The sequence below is a fragment of the Lissotriton helveticus genome, chromosome 7 (genome assembly GCF_964261635.1).
Source record: "Lissotriton helveticus chromosome 7, aLisHel1.1, whole genome shotgun sequence".
Lineage (NCBI taxonomy): Eukaryota > Metazoa > Chordata > Amphibia > Caudata > Salamandridae > Lissotriton > Lissotriton helveticus.
Window position 1 is genome coordinate 1,403,736,055 of NC_136068.1, and position 24,859 is coordinate 1,403,760,913.

Below are 24,859 nucleotides of genomic sequence, written 5' to 3' on the forward strand. Positions count from 1 at the left end.
CACCAGGGATGTGTTAGTCATTCTGTGCCGCTGTTCCGTCACCTATGGTGTGCTGCATTTACAATGCGGCGCATCATGGGGCAAAAACAGCACAGATGCGTGATGTATCTGTGCCGTAAAGGTGGCGCATTGCTGGAGTTGTATCGCAAGTGTGATGAAGCTCCAGCAAGGGTCGGGGGTGCCCCTGTCGCAGGGTTTCTGTTCTCACACAGAACTGTGGACAGAGGATTGGAACCTCGGCGAATTAGGGTGTCCCAAAACTCACGTTAGTAATCAAAAACTCCTTAGCAAGCTAGGTACAGTGTCACATTGGATATAACAAACTCTCAATGTTTAGACAATCCAGAATATGAACTTATAGTACCTCAGGATACGTGGAACTCATGAACAGTCGGTCGTTATATATTTCTTAGAAACCAGAACATGGAGTTAAGAAGAACACATGTGTATTTGAAATGTTTATTTACTAATGCCGTCTTCACAGGCGTAGTATCTTAGATAATACAAGTACACATATTATCAGTAGCAAAATTACCAGCATAGTTACTAGTACATAAAAAGCGAATGGTGATAGTATGTTAACATGCTGTAAATGAATAAGAGTTAGCAACACTTATAAGCAGCCGCGGGCCGTGGAGGGAGTTACGGTGGGGCAGGGAGGCGGGGAGGGGGAGGGGCAAGGTAGAGAGGGCTCCACCCTGCTTCTCCCCCTCCCCGCCTCCCTGCCTCACCGTAACTCCCTCCACGGCCCGCGGCTGCTTATATCTCACCCTCCCTAATACACATATTATATTATTTGCTAAGAAGGTCTCTTTGTGTTGGTTTAGGGCGTGCCCATACTTTAGTGTCTTAGATTTGAAGGAATCACATCAGCATACACCAGCTCTCTCTTCATGTGAGCCGCATCAACTGTTGTGTATGTGTGTTCGGCAAAGCAATATAAAACCCGCCTCATGCCCAGAATTGGCAGAAGTTGCACTTATGTTATGAGTATGAAGTCGTGGAGATCAGACCTCATAACAATTCTGTATCGTGTTGTTCTTGAAACTTTAGCACTCGCTGTACAGATATAGTTTAACAAGCAAAGCAGATAGTAGAGCAATAACATATTATTCTCATGTAAACCACGATGAACTACTAGGTGGAAAGCTAAAGCAGCAACTAAGTGTCGTGTGCAGAAGTTGCAAAAAAGGAAAAATGGCGTTTAAACCGGTAATGAGCCCATGCTAACTTAACACGGTGTAAAGATATCCAGGACCTAGATGACACCTCCCCATGATCCGGAAACGAACTGAATAAGATAATAGAAGTGCCATCTCATGAGAGCAGATTGCAAGTTTATATGTGGACGGTCCGCAAGGTAAAGCATTAAAAACTAGGAAAATTTAATGCTAAAGAAAAATAAAACAGCCAAGTACTTTATCGAGTCTTAAGCCAATAGGCAAGGTAAATAATAAAAACTTGACAAATAAGTCAATGAATTGTCAATGAAATGCTAGTACTCAGCATATCAAACATGAAAAAGGTCTATGACATAACTGTGTATGCAAAATAAGCTGCAACAGCCTCCAATAGGAAGTCACCGTCTTCATCCGAAAACAGTTCAGCCATACAATTTAAAAGCGGAAAAGAACATACGTGCTCTCCCAGCACCGGATCCTCTATCACCATCAGAGGACAGCTCGGTGGGTTTTCAAGAAAGCTCTGTTCCAAGAAAGACTGTGCTGCCGCCAGTAAATTCCAGGGACCAAGTAGTCCATGCATCAATGCCACAGCCATAATCCTTTCGCCAGGACAAACCAACTCGTGAGTAATGATAGGAGTCATCAGCTGCTTAAAGTCGACGTCAGGAGAAACCGGTCCGCAGAGACACAAATCAATGGCCCAATCGAAATCACAGGTCAGGCAGTGAAATACAGGCTGGACACAGGTGAAGTAGGAGAATCGAAAAGATAATCCATATGCCGTGCTTAATATCGCCAACGGCATTGTGCCATAATATTCTAGCATGCGATTGCGGAACAGTGTCAGCAGCTGCAGGGTGGGAGGTTGCATAGGAGGGACATCCATATTTAAAAATGTAAAAAAGCACAAGAGCGTCCGCTGGTAATGCAAGTAAAAATGCCAATCCACGAACTAGAGTGGAGAAAATAGAATGAAAGGAAGCAGGGATGAGTCCAAAGATTTTCTCAAATGAAGTCACGAGACCACTGGTAACAACTTTAAAAAAGTGCGCCAGGGACTTTGCGGAGGATGCGTTAAAGATAGTCGGAACCATCTTGCTGAATTTGAAAGGCAAATCTGAATTGAAAAGTGTGTGCACCTCTGTACGGGTGTTCGCTATGTGAAGCACGAAAGTTTCACGGGCCGAACTCAAGGCCACCTCTCTCTGAGACAAAAGAGCTCTTATTCTTGCCATGCCGTTGAAATCTGTCCCAAGGTTGGTATTTGTGGCCAGATTGAAAACTCCCTATGTTCATGTGTGGGAGGAAATAGAACATTTCTGCAGCAAATAACCCGTTCACTTACTGTTACGATAAAAGGAATACTTTTAATTAACTCAGAACAATCTTCATTATTGAGCATCAAATAACTACCATTTTCCAACAACTTGAACGTGGGGATGATAGCAGGAACTGGCGTGCCTTGCAACACGCAAGCCATATTTGGTCGGTATTTGTTGCATGAACCGTGTAACTGTATGTGCCTACACATTAGTGAATGATCTGGCGTCTCAGTGCATTCCTCTCCATTCAGATAAACTTCTTGATCATCTTTGAAACATCTGTATGTGTATGGAAGCGACCAGACCTCATGAAGAAAAGCACTACCTAAAGGTTCATAACGACCTATTGGTATATATTTCATACAATTTGAAAACTTATATAAAGCAAAAGGCAGCGTTATTAAACCGTGGATAAGGCACGTTGCCAAAAAACCCGCAATCCTCTGCTGATGATGTCACTGAGCATGTCATGAATGATGTAATATGTGACATCATCAGCAGTGGATTACGGGTAATAGTATCTCTAGTTTACTCCCCTATAGCTGTCTTTCTTTTAACATAAGTGTCTGTTTCCTTCCCTTATACTTACTGTTTTTGGTTCGCTTCCGGTTCGCGTACCGGGGAGCGAACTGGGAAGCGAACTAAGAGAAATAGAGGTTGGCACAGTTCCAAATATTGTACCAATTTTTTAATAACGGGGAGGTAGTTCTGAAAACAACTTTTTTTTTATTTTTCAGAACATTTTTTTACTTTTTTTGAATTTTTCTGAACAGTTTTATATTTTTGGGGGTTTTTCTTGGAGGGGGCAATGAAAACGATTCATTGTAAAGGGCTCAACAGGAGCAACAAAACAAAAAAAAGAAGTATTTATTATTTTGGGCGTTTCGTACAAACTTGCATATGATAGTCAATAGCTCTGTTGATCAGAGTGATGCTTTTTTCTCCGTAGGAAATGAATCCATCGCAAAATACGCAGATGTGTTTTACATCACCAAATCTCATTTGTATATTTGGCACCATCTCCCTGCCCGCTGGTCCCGTTACTTCCGGTACAACAGATCTTCTGGCCATAATAGGGAGATTATCTAGGTCGTTCCGAAACTGTGCAGCACTGTAGTTGTTAGGATGCCACCTAGTCATATGGCGATGCATTGTGTAGTTTCCGAAACTGTATTTTTTGTCGGTCCCTCTGGACAGTCTATCTTGACATATAAGGCAAGTTACGTATCTTGCATTTACTTTTTTCTGACCTTTGGGAATTTTAAAAAATTGCCAAATGAAGTTTTCTTTCCGGTGAGACGTCCTGGGCTGCTCAGGCAAAAACTGCCTCTCTTCGTGCTCGTCCTCCTGTTCCTCTTCTTCCTCTCCTTGTTGAATTATAACTTGAGCAGGTGGTCCACTCTTCCTTGGATGTGGTGGAGGTGGTGGGGAAGCACCAGCTGAAGCTACTAAAGAAGCCATTGCTCAGTGATCACAAAGGGTCTTTCTCTCACAATGATGAAAGTCAGAGTGAGGAAAGAAGGAGGGATTTTCATCATTTGGGAAAAACAAGAGTTCTCAACCAATCAAAAGTGTTCATTTTAGATTATATGACCTAGTCTTACATCATTAGGAAACCAAAAGTGAAATGAACCAATGAAAAGTGTTATTACCAAGTCACATGACTTGCTGTGTTTACGTTAAGCGCTTTGCAGGGCCTCCCGGTTTGCTTCCAGAAACCTGCGCTTTGCGACTCGCTTCGCGTACCAGTTCGCTAACGTTGTACGTCATATGACGTATCACGCGACAACGTGAAACGTCATGCGGACGGGAGGCGTCACGATGTTGTTTTCTAACGCGGCACTTGCGGTAAAGAAACGTTTACCGGCTCGCGGTCTATTTCGCGGCATCAAGGTCAGCTAACGGGAAGCTTCCCGATTCGCGAAGCGGGAACGAAGAAAAAAAAATATTTAAAAAAAAAATTATTCATAAACATATAAAATATATTTTTGGATTTAAAGAAGAATACATTTTACAGCTACAGATATTAGCTGTTAAAAAACCAATGAAATTCACAGAAAAAACCATAGGTTATAGACCATATATAGTTAGGAATTAGCATTTACAAAACCTTGAAAATTCACTGAAAAAACCATAGGTTATAGACCATATATAGTTAGGAATTAGCATTTAGAAAACCTTATTTTACTCACACAAAACCATTGAAATTCCATATATAGTTAGTTGCACTAACTATATATCGCGCACCCGCAATCCACTGCTGATGATGTCACATATTACATCATTCATGACATGGTCAGTGACATCACTGATGACATCACTGATGACATCTCAAATGACATCACTGATGACATCACTGATGACATCTCAAATGACATCACTGATGACATCATGACACACCAATACCAGTTAGTACATAAGCACTCACTGATTCCTACGTCTACACACACATTCACTCATTCACCCATACAATCACTCATACATACAGTCACTTATTATTACAACACTATCATATGCACTCATACACCTATGCAGACAGTCACACACTGCCACTCATCCATGGAGTTACTCACACACCAAGCCAGTCCTGTAAAGAATCAATCACACTTCCATTTCTTCATCTATACAGTTAAACACAGAACACCATACCTCAGTGACATCACTGATGACATCACTAATGACATCTGAAATGACATCACTGATGACATCTCAAATGACATCACTGATGACATCATGACACACCAATACCAGTTACTACATACACACTCACTGATTTGTACGTCTACACACACATTCACTCATTCACCCATACAATTACTCATACATACAGTCACTTATTATTAGAACACTATCATATGCACTCATACACCTAGTCAGTCCTGTGAAGAATTAATCACACTTCGATTTCCTCATCTATAGTTAAACACAGAACACCATACTTTTCACACATATACTAACACATACTTACTCTCTTATACAATCACTGATACAAGTACACATTGATATGCACAGAGTCACACACCTCCCAGCCAGCCACACACACACTCAGTCTTCCATACATCCAGTCATTCTTCAATATGTAAAACGTATTTAAACTTTACAAAAACACACAGACACTAGATGATGTCATCAGTGATGTCATTTGAGATGTCATCAGTGATGTCATCAGTGATGTCACTGACCATGTCATGAATGATGTAATATGTGACATCATCAGCAGTGGATTGCGGGTGCGCGATATATAGTTAGTGCAACTAACTATATATGGAATTTCAATGGTTTTGTGTGAGTAAAATAAGGTTTTCTAAATGCTAATTCCTAACTATATATGGTCTCTAACCTATGGTTTTTTCAGTGAATATATATATATATATATATATAATATATATATATATATATATATATATATATATATTCACTGAAAAAACCATAGGTTAGAGACCATATATAGTTAGCTGGAAATTTTATTGACATAAAACCAATGAAATTCCATATATAGTTAGTTGCACTAACTATATATCGCGCACCCGCAATCCACTGCTGATGATGTCACATATTACATCATTCATGACATGGTCAGTGACATCACTGATGACATCACTGATGACATCTCAAATGACATCACTGATGACATCTCTGATGACATCTCAAATGACATCACTGATGACATCATCTAGTGTCTGTGTGTTTTTGTAAAGTTTAAATATGTTTTACATATTGAAGAATGAGTGGATGTATGGAAGACTGAGTGTGTGTGTGGCTGGCTGGGAGGTGTGTGACTCTGTGCATATCAATGTGTACTTGTATCAGTGATTGTATAAGAGAGTAAGTATGTGTTAGTATATGTGTGAAAAGTATGGTGTTCTGTGTTTAACTGTATAGATGAGGAAATCGAAGTGTGATTGATTCTTCACAGGACTGACTAGGTGTATGAGTGCATATGATAGTGTTGTAATAATGAGTGACTGTATGTATGAGTGATTGTATGGGTGAATGAGTGAATGTGTGTGTAGACGTAGGAATCAGTGAGTGCGTATGTAGTAACTGGTATTGGTGTGTCATGATGTCATCAGTGATGTCATTTGAGATGTCATCAGTGATGTCATCAGTGATGTCATTTGAGATGTCATCAGTGATGTCATCAGTGATGTCACTGATCATGTCATGAATGATGTAATATGTGACATCATCATCAGTGGATTGCGGGTGCGCGATATATAGTTAGTGCAACTAACTATATATGGAATTTCATTGGTTTTATGTCAATAAAATGTCCAGCTAACTATATATGGTCTCTAACCTATGGTTTTTTCAGTGAATTTTCAAGGTTTTGTAAATGCAAATTCCTAACTATATATGGTCTATAACCTATGTTTTTTTCAGTGAATTTCATTGGTTTTTTAAAAGCTAATATCTATAGCTGTAAAATATATTCTTTATTACGTGACGTATCACGTAGCCACGTGAGACGCCTCATGACGCGTTGCATAACCGTGACGTATCGGCTCTACAGCGCAAACAAAACCCGTAACGTAAGCGTGCCGGAGCACGCTTACAGGTATATATATTTTTTTTAACCTTAATTAGACAAAATCCACACGTGCACATATCTTGAGGCCTTGCAAAGGCACATCAAACAAACAGTCCATACAATTTTGCCAAGTTTGCTGGAAATCTATTCCCTTAATTTTTTTTTTACTGTTTCTCTTGGTTTTCCCCTTGTTACGCTTACCGGGACGCTACCCGGTACGCGAACCGGACGCTCCAAAAACACAAGATAGCGGACTCCCGTTACGCTGCCGGTTAGCTGCCCGGTTCGCGTACCGGGAAGCGCCTCTACCGTGAAAAATCGCGGGGGACTTTAATATCCCCCTCATCAATCCTAGGGGGTCAGGAGGGGTTTACCTTGCCCCCTTTCCTTCATTTCCCCCTTCTTTTTTCACCACATCTTGTCTCTCGAACCTACCGAGAGACAAGATGGCGGCCGCTCCGGACTGTTTACAATGTTGACAGCTACGCTGCCGGTTAGCTGCCCGGTTAGCTGCCCGGTGAGCTGCCCGGTGAGCTGCCCGGTTCGCGTACCGGGACGCGCCTCTACGGCACTTTAATATCCCCCTCATCAATCCTAGGGGGTCAGGAGTGGTCTACCTTGCCCCCTTTCCTTCATTTCCCCCTTCGTTTTTCACCACATCTTGTCTCTCGATCGTACCGAGAGACAAGATGGCGGCCGCTCCGGACTGTTTAGAATGTTGACAGACACCGGAGAGCCAATCAGCTTCGCTTCACGAAGTTCCGTTACGCGTCAGGCATGCGAACCGGGGCGCTTACTGGAGCGCTGTCACAGATATATGTATTTTTTTAAACGTTAATTTCTCAAAATCCACTGGAGCACATATATTGAGACATAGCAAAGGCACGTCGGGCAAACCATATCTCCAATTTTGCCAAGTGTCATGTAAATCTATTCAGCCGTTGGAAAAATGAATGGGAAAAACGTGTTTTGGGACCCCCTTTTTTCTCGGCCCCCCCATGATGAAACCCCCCCAAATTTACAGGGGCTGCTCAGAAACAAAATGTGCCGCTTTCCTGAAATTTTCAGCCAATTCCGTCCACAAACGCCAAAGTTATTAGACATAGAATTTTCAGAAATCCCATAGAGAAAAAATCCTAACTATATATACCCACTGGCTATCGCCAGTAGGTAATATACATATATAAACATATATAATCTGCATATCTATATAAATATAAATGCATGCATAGATATACATATATGCATACATATGCATGTTATTTACATGAAAGTTTTAAAAACACTAATAAAAGCAAAGCTAAAAAGCCACCTCATTACAAACAGAATGGCTTTAACTTAAACGAGGGCGAGATCTATTGCATTTTCAATGCTTGTTTACTTTGGTTCTATCAAGAAGGCATTCAGATGTGTCACACATTTGCCATAAATTCTGAATATACCGTTAAATAAATTCTGAGCATACCGTTATCCCGCATTTTTTCAAAACGCATGTGCATTTATCGCGCATGCCTTTACAAAGAATTACGTTTTAAAGGCATGTATGGTAAATGCATTTGCGTTGTGAAAACCATGATGACGAGAGAGGTAAGTGGGTTTGTGTTAATTTTTTCATGGGTTAGTGATTGTGTAGTGTAGTGTAGTGTTGTGTAGTGTAGTGTTGTGTTAGTGTAGTGTAGAGTTGTGGTGGTTGTTTAGTGTAGGGTCATGCTGGGGGTAGTGTTTTAGGGTTTAGGGTTGTGTTGTAGTGTTTGCGTAGTGTAGGGTCATGCTGGGGGTAGTGTTTTAGGGTTTAGGGTTGTGTTGTAGTGTTTGCGTAGTGTAGGGTCATGCTGGGGGTAGTGTTTTAGGGTTTAGGGTTGGGTTGTAGTGTTTGCGTAGTGTAGGGTCATGCTGGGGCTAGTGTTTTAGGGTTTAGGGTAGTGTTGTAGTGTTTGCGTAGTGTAGGGTCATGCTGGGCGTAGGGTTTTAGGGTTTAGGATAGTGTTGTAGTGTTTGCGTAGTGTAGGGTCATGCTGGGGGTAGTGTTTTAGGGTTTTGGGTAGTGTTGTCGTGTTTGCGTAGTGTAGGGTCATACTGGGGTGTAGTATTTTAGGGTTTAGGCTAGTGTTGTAGTGTTTGCGTAGTGTAGGGTCATGCTGGGGGTAGTGTTTTAGGGTTTTGGGTAGTGTTGTAGTGGTTGCGTAGTGTAGGGTCATGCTGGGGGTAGTGTTTTAGGGTTTTGGGTAGTGTTGTAGTGTTTGCGTAGTGTAGGGTCATGCTGGGTTGTAGTGTTTTAGGGTTTTGGGTAGTGTTGTAGTGTTTGCGTAGTGTAGGGTCATGCTGGGGTGTAGTGTTTTAGGGTTTTGGGTAGTGTTGTAGTGTTTGCGTAGTGTAGGGTCATGCTGGGGGTAGTGTTTTAGGTTTTTGGGTAGTGTTGTAGTGTTTGCGTAGTGTAGGGTCATGCTGGGGGGTAGTGTTTTAGGGTTTTGGGTAGTGTTGTAGTGTTTGCGTAGTGTAGGGTCATGCTGGGGGTAGTGTTTTAGGGTTTTGGGTAGTGTTGTAGTGTTTGCGTAGTGTAGGGTCATGCTGGGGGTAGTGTTTTAGGGTTTTGGGTAGTGTTGTAGTGTTTGCGTAGTGTAGGGTCATGCTGGGGGTAGTGTTTTAGGGTTTTGGGTAGTGTTGTAGTGTTTGCGTAGTGTAGGGTCATGCAGGGGGTAGTGTTTTAGGGTTTAGGGTAGTGTTGTAGTGTTTGTGTAGTGTAGGGTCATGCTGGGGGTAGTGTTTTAGGGTTTAGGGTAGTGTTGTAGTGTTTGCGTAGTGTAGGGTCATGCTGGGGGTAGTGTTTTAGGGTTTAGGGTAGTGTTGTAGTGTTTGCGTAGTGTAGGGTCATGCTGGGGGTAGTGTTTTAGGGTTTAGGGTAGTGTTGTAGTGTTTGCGTAGTGTAGGGTCATGCTGGGGTGTAGTGTTTTAGGGTTTTGGGTAGTGTTGTAGTGTTTGCATAGTGTAGGGTCATGCTGGGGGTAGTGTTTTAGGGTTTAGGGTAGTGTTGTAGTGTTTGCGTAGTGTAGGGTCATGCTGGGGTGTAGTGTCTTAGGGTTTTGGGTAGTGTTGTAGTGTTTGCGTAGTGTAGGGTCATGCTGGGGGTAGTGTTTTAGGGTTTAGGGTAGTGTTGTAGTGTTTGCGTAGTGTAGGGTCATGCTGGGGGTAGTGTTTTAGGGTTTAGGGTTGTGTTGTAGTGTTTGCGTAGTGTAGGGTCATGCTGGGGGTAGTGTTTTAGGGTTTAGGGTTGTGTTGTAGTGTTTGTGTAGTGTAGGGTCATGCTGGGGGTAGTGTTTTAGGGTTTAGGGTAGTGTTGTAGTGTTTGCGTAGTGTAGGGTCATGCTGGGGTGTAGTGTTTTAGGGTTTTGGGTAGTGTTGTAGTGTTTGCGTAGTGTAGGGTCATGCTGGGGGTAGTGTTTTAGGGTTTAGGGTAGTGTTGTAGTGTTTGTGTAGTGTAGGGTCATGCTGGGGGTAGTGTTTTAGGGTTTTGGGTAGTGTTGTAGTGTTTGCGTAGTGTAGGGTCATGCTGGGGGTAGTGTTTTAGGGTTTAGGGTAGTGTTGTAGTGTTTGCGTAGTGTAGGGTCATGCTGGGGGTAGTGTTTTAGGGTTTAGTGTAGTGTTGTAGTGTTTGCGTAGTGTAGGGTCATGCTGGGGGTAGTGTTTTCGGGTTTAGGGTAGTGTTGTAGTGTTTGCGTAGTGTAGGGTCATGCTGGGGTGTAGTGTTTTAGGGTTTTGGGTAGTGTTGTAGTGTCTGCGTAGTGTAGGGTCATGCTGGGGGTAGTGTTTTAGGGTTTAGGGTAGTGTTGTAGTGTTTGCGTAGTGTAGGGTCATGCTGGGGGTAGTGTTTTATGGTTTAGGGTTGTGTTGTAGTGTTTGCATAGTGTAGGGTCATGCTGGGGGTAGTGTTTTAGGGTTTAGGGTTGTGTTGTAGTGTTTGTGTAGTGTAGGGTCATGCTGGGGGTAGTGTTTTAGGTTTTAGGGTAGTGTTGTAGTGTTTGCGTAGTGTAGGGTCATGCTGGGGTGTAGTGTTTTAGGGTTTTGGGTAGTGTTGTAGTGTTTGCGTAGTGTAGGGTCATGCTGGGGGTAGTGTTTTAGGGTTTAGGGTAGTGTTGTAGTGTTTGTGTAGTGTAGGGTCATGCTGGGGGTAGTGTTTTAGGGTTTAGGGTAGTGTTGTACTGTTTGTGTAGTGTAGGGTCATGCTGGGGGTAGTGTTTTAGGGTTTAGGGTAGTTTAGTTGTTTAGTGTATGCTAAAGGCATATTCGTTCTAAAAGTTTTCGTTATTTTAATTTGCGGCCTAATAGTACATGCAGGATTTTTTTTGCGGACTGATGGTATGCGGGATTTCGTCATATATTCGCTAATCATACTTTCTATGGCAAAATGAACCCCCTCATTTTATTCCTTTTTAAATTAAATGTTTTAAGAGTTACCACTTTATTCCAATCAAGATGGCTTCAGGTGTGCCATACCTTTGTAATAAGTAGGACTGTTAGCACTCTAGTTGTTCTTTAGAACACTCTGGGACATTCTGTCATTGGGCTATAGTTGGGCTACATCTGGCTGATATTTGGGCTACATTTGTTTTTTTTTGTCTATGGTGGCCATCTTTGGGCTACATTGGGCTACATTGGGCTACATTGGGCTACATTTGGGCTCCAACATATATATAGCCCAATGTAGCCCAATATATATTTTTCAAAGTTAATTTTCATAAAAACCACTGGAGCCTATATCTTGAGACATAGCAAAGGCACATCGGGCTACCAGTCCCTACAATTTTGCCAAGTTTGGTGTAAATCTATTCAGCCGTTCAGGCTAAAAGTGAGGCCAACCGCCCTATGGAAAATTGCATGGGAAAAACACGTTTTGGGACCCCCCTTTTTTCTCGCCCCCCCCTTGACGAAACCCCCCCAAATTTTCAAGGGCTGCTCAGAAACAAAATGTTCCATTTTCCTGAAAATTTCAGCCAATTCTGTCCTCAAACGCCAAAGTTATTCAACATAGAATTTTCAAAAATCCCATAGGAAAAAAATCCTAACTATATATACCTACTGACTATCGCCAGTAGGTAATATATATATATATTCACTCCACGGCTCCCACAACTCAGGAACCACTCGGACGCCTCAGGTGCTGCAAAAGTGGAGTGAGGAAGATATGCAATATTCAATACATATACTTATCGTTTATATGCAAGTGATGTGAATTTGCACGTTATAAGATGGCCGCCACTTTTTGCCTTGTAATTCACATGAGGTATATTTGTGTTTTTTATGGATTTCAAGTAACGTATTTAAACATGTTGGACAGTGGCATATACGAGCGTGATCAAGGGCTAACCCCCGAAACGCGTCGTTTTTCCCGTGCGAAAATAAATACTTTTGCAGCACCTGAGGCGTCCGAGTGGTTCCTGAGTTGTGGGAGCCGTCGAGTGAATGTTCGAAAAAGTGCCGGCTTTGTGAACTCGGACCGCCCAAGACAGCCGTATCTCTTTTTCTAATTTTGGAGCAAAGGTATTGCAGGAAGAGAAGGCTGACCCCCTGGGTAGTAACGCCGGTTCGAGAACGGTAGAATCATCCGTTCGGAATACGAGAGGTGGATGCGCTGGTTGCTACGATATGCACAGAGAGACCGGCGGTGACAGAAGAAGAAGGCGCGTCACCAGTACAGTGCTAGCACGAAGGCGGTGACTGTGTGGAGGACGGTAAGGAGAACAGACTGGGTCTCCCGGTTTGGATTCCGAACCCGTTTTTCCGCTCAAGCCTGTGCCTAAGTGCAGAACACGGCTGTAAGACTCGCACTTACCCGGGGGCAGGGAGCACCTTTCAGGGAGGATCACAAACAGTAGTCACTGTATCTGAATTGGTGCATCAGGTGCTACGAGAAACAATTTACACAATGTCAACAGGATTAGAAGCTCGTCGTAAGCTAACTGCAGACAAACTTGTTTTCGCTGAGAGCGGACCGAGCAGCAATGCACTGCATCCATTGCCAACAATCACCAATGAAATTAATCTGCAAAATCTTTTTAGCAGTTTGGAGAAACTTTATAAAAAAGAACTTTCAAAATGGTGGGAGGCTGAGTCACTCCAGCGATACATAGAGGTGAAACGGGTACCACGTGGTCTTCGTATTTTTACTATTCCGACATACGAAGACCCAGATGAGGAAATGCTAGAAGAATGGTCTAACAACTCCTCCTCATGCTCAATGACCATGATGCGGATCCTAGTGAAATTTGCACTAAAAGATCGTGCTAAATTAATTCTGGAAATAGATAGAGTTCTAGAAGAAATTGGCAAAATTATTTCCAAAGAAGCACTGGAAGAGCACATGAAAAACCTCATGAAGAAAGTGGACAAGTGGGAAGAAGAAATAACAGCTAAAAAACAACGCAAGTTCCTACGAGATTACAGAGATTATCAAGCTGGGAGAACCTTGACCTTCCACCGCAAATACGACCACCTGTTTGACAAAAAGGGTACATCCAATACGGTTAGTGCTGGCAGCAGAAAACCTACTGAGGAGATAACTGAGAGTGACGTCTCAGATGGTAACCTATCAGATGCCTCAACGTCAGCATCAGTCAAGAAAGCACACAAGATCAACAGAAAAAATCGAGTAATTTTTTGTTACAATTTCAACCGATGAGCCAAAATTGGACAGAATTTCAACAGGATGGGGGGTCTCAGAGAGGTCGTGGCAGAGGAAACAGAGGAAAAACCGGAGGAACAGACAAGCCAAAAAGAGGAGGATTCAACGGAGAAAAAGCTCCAATGATAATGGACACAAGGAGCCGAACACAGAAACCATGACAGTTGTAAACCTTTCAAACAGGTCTCTTTCGAAGGAAGACATTGAGACTCTGGCACTTGGCCTATCGTTTTGTCCCTCATCTAATTTAAACTTTGCACAAACTCGAATTGACCTCTTCTTATTTTCTCGAAAACTGAAATTGAAAAAATGGTTTAACACAGCAGCACGAAACCAAGAAAGTTTGAGTAACTCTAATTTTGTAAGCAATATTGCCCTTGGGAATGTTGAATTACTAAATGAAATGTATACTATGAGCAATGTCAATAACAGTATGGAACATGGAACTCCAGAGTGGGAAGGATGGGTTGATAACCTAAGTGGTAATCCAGGTAGTAAATTCAAGCCTAAATCTGTTTTCCTCCCTAATGTTCAATGTGAGGCTATTGACATATTTGAGAAAGGGGTGTTGAGTGATCTTAAGAAAATCAGATATATCAAAACCCCTTGGAGCAAGAAAAATCTAACAGAGGTACAACTGAATGCCCTGACTAATCTCAAATCTGACTCTAGCATTGTCATCCGACAATCAGATAAGGGTGGCAATGTGGTCATCTTAGACAAACAGAAATATCTAGCAGAAGGCTTGAGGCAGTTAGATGACAGAGATTGCTATTCCAAATGTACCATGGCAGATGTGTTAGAATCTTATAGCAGGTACAAAGAGTCATTGACAGATTGGCTAGACAGAGGACTAGTGGAGGAGGAGGAGTACAAGTATCTTTACTATGCACACCCCCGTATCCCAGTTCTCTATCTGCTTCCCAAACTCCACAAAGACATCAAGGATCCCCTGGGGAGACCCATAGTCTCCTCAATAGGATCAGTGCTGGAAAACACCTCCAGATTTATTGAAAAACTATCTGAGACCCTATGTTGTTGCATTGCCCTCTTATCTTAGGGATACTACACACTTTCTTACAGTGATTGATGGCATACATTGGGAAAAGGATTTTATCCTAGTCTCATTGGATGTTAGTAGTTTATACACATGTATCAAACATGAGCTCGGTCTCCAGGCCATACAACACTTCTTTAAAACTAGATCCATGTCATTTTGTCATCATTCACAAATGATAGTAAAAATGATTGAGATCTGTCTTACCAACAATTTCATATTTCTTTGATGACGACATCTATAGACAGTCACAGGGCACAGCCATGGGAACCTGCTTCGCCCCCGGCTAAGCGAATCTCTTCATGGGCTGGTGGGAGGAGCAGGTTGTCATGGAGATGGCTGAATTTAACAACGTTGCCCTGTGGCTGCGCTATATTGATGATATTTTTTTTATCTGGTGTGGCACAGAGGACTCTGCTAAGTCTTTTGTTGAAAAACTCAATGTGAACAACTTAAATCTACAGTTCACAAGTCACATTGATGGGAGGTCCATTGAATTTTTGGATGTTCTCTTGGAGGTGAAAAATGATAAAATCACCACCAAGCTATTCCAAAAAACCACCGCCAGGAATAGTATACTTGAAGCAAACAGTAGTCATCCTTTCAATTTAGTACGGAGTATTCCCTATGGGGAATTACTCCGTGCAAAAAGAAATTGTAGTACCGAGATTTCCTTTCTTAGGGAGCAAGAAATTATGTGTCAGAGGTTCCGTGAGAGAGGATACAGTGAGAGAATCATCAAAGAAGATGTGGAGAGAGTAGAACTCAAAACCAGCAAAGATTTACTGTACCCCAAAAGAGAAACTAAAGAAGATGACTGTATCAGATTCATTACCACGTTTTCGGGACAGGCACATGCTTTACGACAAATCTTTAAAAAGCACTGGCATGTTTTATTGACTGACAATCACCTCAGAAAGAATTTGAGCAGTAATCCACAAATTACGTTAAAAAAAAGTAGATCACTGAGGGATGAACTGAGCCACAATCATGTCAGATCCAGGACAGCCATAGAAAGCTCCAAGTCGGGGGGTTTCAAATGCTGTAAAAGATGCAAAGCATGTAGGAACAGTAGAGACTGTGATACTTTGCAAATACCTAATTCTAACAGGGAATTTACCATCAGAAAAAATCTTACTTGCAACAGCACATACTGTGTGTATGTCTTGATATGCCCATGCCATAAATGGTACATTGGCAGTACCAAACACGAAGCCAAAAAACGCGTGTTAGAACATTTAAGGGCTATCAAGAACAAAAACAGGCAGTATCCAGTATCTCGCCATTTCGCTGAAAATCATTATAGCGATCAGAATTAGGTCCAAATGGTGGTTATTGACTCTGTTGAGTTGGGGGTCAGAGGAGGAAATCGAGAACTTTCCTTACGTCAATTGGAGTCAAAATATATTATTGACTTGGAAAGTCTCATACCCAAAGGTCTGAACATTAGCGAAGAATTGGCAATTCATCAATATGAATAGATTGTTTTTTCTCTGACTACAGTTGTGCCGAATGTAATTTTAATCATATTTTTATTTTAGATGTTTTGAGCACTACAACTTCGGCAAAAGGCGGTCAGGAGATCAAAAGCAATGAATTTCACAAACGAATTGATGAATAGAATGATCTCACACACACAGAGGATAATGACAGTGATTGATGATAAAACATTTGCCCACTTGGGCTCTATTCGAACTGGTTTCAATGCCCACCTGGGCGTGACTTTGACCGAACTGTGTCTCAATAAAGTTACAGAATTGAGACAAATAGTTAAGAACCGGCTCGCTTTAGGATGCTTGAAATAATAACATCATGAGCAAATGTCGCAACTATGGCCAGCAATATTGAATGTCATCAACTGTTTGATATATTATAAACTCATATACTAAATGAATTGTTACTCTGACATGATTAGATAACAATCATAAGAGATGCATTCCATATGTAAGGTATTAACATCACTGTGGAGTGAGGAAGATATGCAATATTCAATACATATACTTATCGTTTATATGCAAGTGATGTGAATTTGCACGTTATAAGATGGCCGCCACTTTTTGCCTTGTAATTCACATGAGGTATATTTGTGTTTTTTATGGATTTGACGTAACGTATTTAAACATGGTGGACAGTAGCATATACGAGCGTGATCAAGGGCTAACCCCCGAAACGCGTCGTTATTCCCGTGCGAAAATAAATACTTTTGCAGCACCTGAGGCATCCGAGTGGTTCCTGAGTTGTGGGAGCCGTGGAGTGAATGTTCGAAAAAGTGGCGGCTTTGTGAACTCGGTCCGCCCAAGACAGCCGTATCTCTTGTCCGGTAATTTTGGAGCGAATACATACATATATATATGTGATCAAGTCCGGGTTTCCCGGACGAAACGCGTCATGCCGCCATCCCCATTGATGGAATAAAGCACAATATTTCTTTGTGAAACCTTGGTTTGTGGTCTGTACCTGGCTGTGTCCGTTGCTGTTGCTGTTCGGCGCTTCAGGATTGTGGATTTCTATATATATATATATATATATATATATATATATATATATATATATATATATATATATATATACGAAGAACGCTCTAAACAGCCTCCAGCAAGCTGTGCAGCAACGCCGGCGAAGAAGGAGACGGACCACAAGGCTCAGGTTCGATGTTTATTACCCAAACAGAGAGCAGCTATGCATTTCGGGCTCAACAAGCCCTTGTTCACATATATACACCCTATCTATATATATTTATGTATATAATCATTCATTATATAATCATTCTGTATATAATCATTCTGTTACAACTACATTCACTCATATTTACAAGACTTTCTATAATATAAACAACCTGGATGAGTAAAATATTTCATTATATTATCGCATCATCCTTTATTGTTCTTTCTTTTATCTTACATGTATTGTCATCAAGCATTACCTGTTCAATGATGTGAGCCATAACATGATTGAGCTTTCTTACCTTCTAAAACCTCTATAAAAATGTTTTGAAATAAAAAGAAAAAAGACAAAGTGCATTCCAGGGACCCAGAAAGAAGAGTTCAATCTTCCAGAGTTTACCTAAAGTATTGTTTGGTTATGTGTCCAGGCAAGGATTCAAGGTGATCCAGATTCTAGGATCTTGAACAACCATGCCTTGACTCCAAATGTCCTGTGTATGAAGGCCGAGTCGTTGACATGTTTTAGGAAAAGTCTGAAAACCTGGCTGTTCTCAAAGGCTGAACATATTTCTTCCCATTGATAAACAGGTCGATATCTGTGGGGGTCCATTTTTAAGTCTCAGCACCAGGATACCCGTAGGGTGACAGTTTGCGCATTATACATTTTCAATACAATACAATACAATGAATGCACCTTATCATTGTCCTACACATTTAGGGTGCATCCTGTCACTATATGGCTGGAAAGCGATAAGGCATGCCACAGAGAACAGTATAAAATAAATGAACCTTGATGCAAGGCAAAGCTGATATCTATCTATGTGATTTATGATGACAAAGAAAATGTAGTTTTGGTCTAAAAATTTAGTTGCTATCGTCATCAGACAGAGGAGCAGTAGAGGAGGCCGTACTTTTGCTAATACTTGACATGCAGAGAGTACATAGCCCATGTGTAGTGCAAATGAATTCAGAATGTTTGAGCTGTCCCCCCAAAAAATCATAGGAATGTTTAGGGACAATGCTTCCGATTCTCACCAGCTGTGAGAAGAGTTTGCCTATATCTCATTATAATCATAGAAGAGCCAGGTGAAAAGTAAGGGTGGGTGTAGTTGGTGAAGTACCACTACGTGGAATTCTGCAGAATTGATCACAAACCCTGCGAAATCCGCTCTGCAACATTTCACCCCAATTAATAAAACAGAAACCTCACAAACCCTTGATACAACAACAAGTAAAAATACATATAGTCATCACACAAAAGTGAAAATGAAAATTCAGCAAGCAGTGAGAGAGGTGATGATTTTGGTGTCCTCACTAATCTAGGGAGAGAATCAAGCAGATGTCTTGAACACAAAGAGCATATCATGCTGAATGATTGGTGGTGGTCCCATCCTCCTAGGACCACGCCAAGCACAGTTATGTGCAAAAATACAATCCCAACCAAAGGCCCTGCAAAGCATTATGGGACGAGATTCTAGAGTGCCGCTCGCAAGCCGAGGACGTTGTGCTGACCCTTGCCGTTTTTCTACTTCCTTCCCTGGATTGTAAATTGCCGCAGAAGGGAGGACCCTGCACTGTGCTCAACTGGGGCTTTGAACTTGGATTATAAATTTGGACCTGCTGGAGAGTGAGGATGGGGCCGGGACTGCGAGGCCCAGCATTCCGAGCGGCCTGTCACTCGCCGCAGCTGGAGCCTCTTCCCGTGCTGCCTCCCAGTAGCACCTGAAAACGGCTCGTGGCCCCCGCTCCGCAGGAGCCGCTCGAAAGCCGAGGACGTTGTGCTGACCCTTGCCGTTTTTCTACTTCCTTCCCTGGATTGTAAATTGCCGCAGAAGCGAGGACCCTGCACTGTGCTCAACTGGGGCTTTGAACTTGGATTATAAACTTGGACCTGCTGGAGAGTGAGGACGGGCATTCCGAGCGGCCTGTCACTCGCCGCAGCTGGAGCCTCTTCCTGCCCCCGCCTCCTCCTACTTAACTCCTCCTCTCAACGCGAACGCGGTACGCGCGCGGGATGGCGCCGGGCGAAGCTTGGGCCAAGGGCCGGCCCGTTGTAGCCCGTTAAAGACCGGACCGGGCCCCCCCTCTATAAACTCCTATTGTTCAGGACTAGCTTCTACACTGTATGTACATTCTTCCTGTTTTAATTCACTGTTAGGGTCATCTGTAATTTCTACTGTTTGCTTTTTTTGTAACTTTAGCACACTTCTAAGCTTTTATTATGTCAACACGAGGAAGTAGAAGCAAAACCGCTGCTGGGGAGGGTCAACTTATAGGCCCGCTAGATAGTTTCATTATTAGGGCTAACTCATTTATAGATCAGAGTATCTCTCTCATGGAACGTAGAGTGTCCCAAGACCTAGCCCTCGCAAAAAGATCCTCCATGGGTCACCTGGCAGATGCAAGAACACCTGAGCAGCTTAGGAACCCTGGGCGGAGTGAAGCTTCTGGTCAAAGGTATATCTTACCAAATGCAGTCGATTTATCGGCTTCACAGCTTTCTGATTCACAATTAAGTCTGGACCTAGAAAAGACCCCAGACTTAGTGATTCAAACCACCCCAGAAGAGATAAGGCAGTCAAGAGGGAGGAGAGAGGGTGCAATAAGGAAAAAAAACCAAGCAGCAGGCCCAAACATCCCCAAAACTAAAAAGATCAACAAAGTTTTTAACAAGACAGGAGAGAAACGTCCATGTACCCCGACGACAGGAGATCAGGATGCCCATATGGTGATTTTACATCAAACACCACATGATATCCCGGGCCCTATTAGTCTAGAAATCCTAACTGATCCATCACCAAAAAATGAGGCAGATGATAATTTTAACACCCAACTTCTAATAAAAATCGGGGACCTATTTAAGTTATTTTTTACACCATTAGAAGCAAGACTGTCCCAAATAGAAAAAGCACTAGCTGAACTGACAACCTCTGTAAAAGTTAAGCCAAATCAAGGGGCACAAAAGATTGGGGGAAGTAAGCAGACCTCCTGTAATTCCACTGCCCAAAATAAAAAAACAGTACCCCTAGGATCAGCAGTTAAACCAATTCAAACTACAGCTGCAAAAAGTAATATAATATAGAAGCCATTAAACAAAACCCCAAATACCACCTCAAACATCAATTTGGAACATAATAACACTGTCCCAAAAATACCAGCCACGCATCCGAATAGAGGGTGGGATAGGGGACCTTCCGACGGCAGATTTTCTGTCAATATGCCACCTGAAGCCAGTCCTTTCGTAGTCGTAATGACCAGTGTACCAGAACTGGCGGATCAAAACTCAGAACCAATCTGGTCCTTAAAGAACAAGGCCCAACATTGGCTTAGTATGAATCGGTCACTTCCACCCTTTCTGTCAAGTAAGATCTTGATGGTAAGAAGAGCCCCTTGGGTAGGGCATGGTAGGAAATCAATACAGGGAGACTGCGTCCTTATTACCTTTGAAGATCCCAGAGTGGTTGACTATACTTGTTCATGGGAACACCCTAGTCTAACTTGTGGAATAGGAACAAAGCGCCTTTCTTTCTTTTACCCCCGATATATCGTAATGGTCCTCATTATGATGGATCCTGGCACACAGTGGGCCCTCGGTATCGAGGTGGAGATAGGGAAGAGTGGGGAGGACATCATCAGAGGGATTCCTATAGAGAGCCACCGCGCTGGGAGGGCTGGAGTGGTATTCCAATGATGAACAGGTACAGCGGTCTTAAGACAGTTGATTGACCACCACTGGTTGAAGACCCCCCTAGGCCCCAGTTAGCGGAGCCAGAGCTTAAACCTAAACCTCAAATAGTTGACGTTCCCAACAAGGAACCCCAAGCTTTAAGCGTTGTTTTTTGGAACATCGCCGGCCTTCGCCCCAAGATCGAAGATGGGAGCGCCATGAGCTTCCTGGGGAGACAACAAATTATCTGCCTCCAGGAGACATGGTCGTCGACGGAACTTCACCTCCTGGGATTTAGGACGTATTTTTCTCCAGCTTTGGTAGGAAGCATGGGCAGGCCCAAGGGAGGAGTGACCATCTATATAGCGAATACCATCCAGAAACTAAAAGCAACTATCGTTGAACTGGATGTAAATTTCCAGCTTCTCTCCCTCTCCTTATCCAACAACGAGACCGTTCTGCTTATCAATTTCTATAATAACTTAGAGGAAGGAGAATTCTTGAGGGTGGTATCTAATCTTTATGAGAAAACTCTCCCATTTCAGACAGGCTAAAGGAGGTAAAGGCGCTGTGTATTTCCTATGGGGGGGGATTTTAATCTACATCCCTGCCCACATGATGGAAAAAACTGTGGTGGGATGGTGAACGAGCATGATATCCCCCTCACTCACTTCAGCCATACTAAGCTGGGCACAGCCATGAACGATGTATTATCAGACCTGGACCTCCTAATAGTTAATAACTCGATTTCTAACACTAACCAGTTACAACCAACATACTTGAGGAGGGGACACCAATCAACAGTTAACTATATCCTCTTATTGGATGGTCTGTCAAATAGAGCTAAGCACTTTGAGGTTCTAGTAAATATACTAAGTGACCATTCGGCCCTTAGGATAGAACTTTATTTAATGCACCAACAATCCCATACCCTAACGATAGCAAAAGCTCTGAGCCAGAACAAACTACATATAGCTCAGTCAAACGGGTACACTCTAAAATGGGGGAAGATAAATCCCGGGCAAATTACCGAAGAGCTGATAAAATCAGCCTACCCCCATATTATAAAATGCCTAGATTTAACAGCAACAGAGGAGGAAGTTCTAAGCAACTTCTCTATAATACTAGCTACCATTAAGGGGCTCCTGACAGCAAAGCCAAAAGTAGAAACATCAACTAAGAAAGGCTGGTTCAACCATAGCTGTACTCTGGCACAATCTAAACTAAAAGTGGCTCTGAATAATGATGCTAGAGATCCACAGCTAATTGCCAGACTTAGAAAAGAGTACATGTCTGTGCGTAAACAGAGAAAGGCTGAACTAAAGCAGGCTCTGTGGGATGAATTGCACAAAAGTGCCTTAGATAAAAATATTGAGGCCTTTTGGAGGGTAGTCAAATCCCCATTTCTAGCTGATGATAATCTTCCTAACATTGAAGAAGGAGTTTGGGTGTCCCATTTCACCAAAATGTTTCAGAAAAAAATCACACATAGCAGGGTTGGATGTAACTCATCCAGTGGTCGTATATCCTATTTTTATAGAATTCGACATCTCTGCGGTGCTTCTGGCCCTAAAAGTAAGTAAAAATGGCAAAGCACCGGGGCCTGACAGGGTCCCGGTGGATATTTTTAAACATAGTGTGGACCTCTGGGCGCAAAAGAGGGGTTGTGGGATTCTTGGACCATGTCCATCATGGTCCCAATATTTAAAAAGGGAGACCGCCAAGAGCCTACTTGCTATCGCCCTATCTCACTGCTGGACTCGCTGGGCAAGGTTGAGCGACTCCAGCAGTGGACGGAGGAAGGGGGTGTTTTGTCCGACCTACAATTTGGCTTCCCGGGAAGGTGTTGGCACAGTAGAACAGGCCTTCAATCTATCTATGATCCTAGGTAAATATATCCACGCAAAACAGGACAAGCTCTACATGGTGTATGTGGACTTGTCCGCTGCTTTTGATTGCGTGTCCCATTCAAAGCTCTGGTCAGTCCTGTCGCAAATGGGAGTGGATCCCCCTCTTTTAGATTTCCTGAGGGAGTTATACTCCAAAGCTTCCGCGAGAGTCCCCTTTGGTGTGAAGGGTGAGTTGTCTGCACCTTTTGGAGTGGAGCACGGAGTTAGGCAAGGATGCGTCCTGGCCACCTTTCTTTTCTCCTTGTATACAAACAGCTTGGAGGTGGAGTTGTTAAGGGGGGCTCAAGATCTCCCGCAAGCAAAACAACGCCTGATTCCCGCTCTGCTCTATGCAGACGACACCGTCATACTGGCGCGTACCCCGTGTGAACTACAGAAGGCTCTGTCCAGGTATGCGGACTATATGGGCAGTCTTGACCTACACATAAATATTAAGAAGACCTTTGTAATGGTGGAAGGCATAGGGAGAAAACGGCCTAAGGATATATTCCTTAACAACCAAAAACTTGAAGTGACGGCCCACTATCCTTACCTAGGCATCACAATAGATGAAAAACTGAACTGGAAAGCAGCAGTCGAGGCTAGAAAACATCTTTTTAAGAGAGCTATAGCCGCCCTGATAACCTTCTCACAGAAATTGGGCAAAAGGTCGCCTGTGGAACTACTAAAAATCTACAACGCTAAATGTCAGACAATAGCACTGTATGGGGCTGGCGTCTGGGGGCATGTGGATGTTAGTGCTCTACAGGTGGCAGAAAACTCTTTTTTAAGATTCCTCCTCGCAGCACCTAGACGAATCTCTACATATGCATGCCACATAGAACTAGGGATACCACATATAGAGGATCTGGCAAAAATCCAACCATTGCTACTGTGGCGGCGTATTTGGACTTCTGAAAAAAACATGCTAACCAAAGGAATTGTGGCAGACTCAGTGGCATTAGATCATTCGGCGATAATCAGATGGCTTCTTTATATTAGAAACTTTCTCACTGACCAAGGCCTAGAGACATACTACATAACACCAGTAAAGATCAGTGAGATATCTAAGAAGGATCTGAAAGTAATGGCCCTGAGCCATTTAGATGGACTAAGGCTCGCTAGCGAAATAGGGAAAGCCTCTTTCCTCCATGCAACTATGGTTCAGACTACCGTCATGATTCAGCCCTACTGAACACTCAACATTAGTATCTTTGACCAATTTCTACTAACAAGATTTAGATTAAATCTCTTTCATCGGTTAGTAGCCTTTCCAACGAGGAATACTTGGGAGCCAACTCTAGGACTTTGTCCTTGCGACGACAAATCAGTACAGACTACCATTCACACTGTACTGTTTTGCAAGTTTTATCATGCCCATCGCAAATTTTGGCTGCTTTCTCTGTTAAAGTTGTGGGGCTTTAGACAGTGCCGTCCTGCTATGTTGCGTCTCCAGCTTTTAGAGTCTGAATGTACCTGCTATTATGTTGTCAATTTCCTGAAATGTATTCTTAGGCATAGGAAAAACCTGTGAGGAATACATCTAAAACACAGAACAACGATGTCAATGAAATGTGCAGAGATTCACTTTTAATCATTTCTTATTGGAATCCAGTTTTATTGTGTAATTGATTTTTTTTTCTGTAACAATATGGATAATGTTGCTTTTATGGATTTCTATTATGAAATACCGAATAAAGAAATTTATATATATTGAGCATGATATGCTATTTGTGTTCAAGGCAGCTGCTTGGTCCTCCCCCTAGGTTAGAGGGGACCCCAAAATCCTCACATTCTCTCATTGTCCAATATTTGTCAAAGCTCATTTTCGTGAATTTGGTTCTATGATGGGTGCAGTAGCTTACCCCCA